Consider the following 2,128-nt stretch of genomic DNA (forward strand, 5'->3'; position numbering starts at 1 on the left):
GTCTGATAATATAGACACAGACTTGCTCAAATGCATCAATAAATTAACATTGATATTCTTTTCACATTTGTTACTATCATCTGAAGTGGAAATGTCAAAGCGCGATATTCGAGCAATTTTGTTATTCAACTTCAAAAAAGGATGTAAAGCAGCTGAAATTGCTCGCGATATCAACGAAACTTTTGGTGAGAAAATGACCAGTGAGTGGTCAGCTCGAAAATGGTTTAAACGATTTCGCAGTGGAGACCTGAGCCTTGAAGATCGTGAGCGTAGTGGACGCCCATCTGTCATCGATGACAGTCAATTTAAAGACCGTCATTGAGAAAGATTCACGTAAAACTAGAACTGGCCAAAGAACTTCAAGTTAGCCAGAAAACTGCCTGCAACTATTTGCATGCGATCGGAAAATCAAAAAAACTCGACAAATGGGTACCACACGATTTGAATGAAAATCAGAAAATGTGCAGATATGAAATTTGCTCGTCGCTTCTCCGTAACCATACCGATCCATTTCTCGACCGTAACTTGCAATGAAAAAGTGGATTCTGTACAATAATAATAAAAAAAAAAAACCCTCTTCTCAGTGGCTGGACTAAAATGAAGCACCGAAAACCTTCTCTAAACCCGAGCTCTTGAAAAAGAAGATTATGGTGACTGGTGATGTACTGCTGGACTCATCCACTATAACTTCTTAAAACCCGGAAAATCCATTACTGCAGAAATATATTGCCATGAAATCACCAAAATGAACGAAAAACTGCTACTTCTCTGTCAACAGAAGAGAGCCAATCATTCTTCATGACAATACTCGACCCCACGTTTCACTAATGACGCTCCAGAAGTTGAGGGAAGTTAGCTACGAAATTCTTCCCTGCCCAGCTTATTCCCCAGACCTTTCTCCTGCCGGCTACCACTTTTTCAAGCACCTTGATGGTTTCCTGCGAGAGGAGTTCAAAAATCAAACTGATGCTGAAAGTGCGTTCAAAGAGTTCATCAGCTCCAGGACTCCAGATTTTTATGTTACCGGAATAAACAAACTTGTAAGTAGTTGGCAAACAAAAATGTGTTGATTGTAATGGTACTTACTTTGATGAATAAAATTTCCGTATTGTTGAAATATATTGTGATGAATTTCATGTTTCAAAACGTTGCTTACTTTTTACTCAACCTGATATATATATAGATTATAACCTTGGGTTGGCAACAAACTTGATGGAAAACTGTATGTTGAAGCATTTATGGGTGTATTTTGGAAACGCCATCCTACCAGTAATGACACACGCACAACATATAGGTAACTTTTTTATTAATCAACATGTCCAAATCATTCATTACGTATTCGTAACTTTCTCAATAAGCAATGAGAAACGTAGCAACATTTGCATAATAAGTTTTAAGAGAATAAGTGAACTGCAAGAAATATGTTAAATAAAGATTTTTCTATTCAATAATAAATATTTTTTTATTCGATAATAAACATTCTTATAAATATTGTTACCCTTACCTCAATACTTGCAAATTATCGAGAACTTTCTTGAAAAATGGTCTTATCAATAAATTTAGTTCTTTACTAAACAACTGTTTAATTTTTTTTTTGTTTAGTAAAGAAATATTTGCTAACTTCAGTGAAGCATTTTAATAATTGTCTCTCACTGTCTGAGCGCCTCTATTTTAGTGACTATAAACCTTCTGTATAATTATCCCCATACGGTTACGATTTTGTCAACATACTGTGAGAAATATCATGCAGTCAATCATTAGCATGTACCATGACTGTATGCACAACTTAACTTTTTTTCAATTTCTAACACATGTCAGTTGTTTGGCTTTGTCTCTTTCTTCGATGTAATACAAATGGTTGTGAGATGACTTCATATTGTGCCGGCACGTCTATTTTGCTTTCCCTCATGAATCTAGCAATTGTTGAACACTGCGTTTTTACATTTATGAATAGCTTTTTAAATGCTTTACACACACACACACACACACACACACACACATGCACGCACACAAAAAAAACACACACACACACACACGCACGCGCACACACATATACTTAAACATTGTGTGTGTGCATATATATATATATATATATATATATATATATATAACTTAATTTATATAAGGG

The sequence above is a fragment of the Octopus bimaculoides genome, chromosome 9 (assembly GCF_001194135.2).
Source record: "Octopus bimaculoides isolate UCB-OBI-ISO-001 chromosome 9, ASM119413v2, whole genome shotgun sequence".
NCBI classification, from domain to species: Eukaryota; Metazoa; Mollusca; class Cephalopoda; order Octopoda; family Octopodidae; genus Octopus; species Octopus bimaculoides.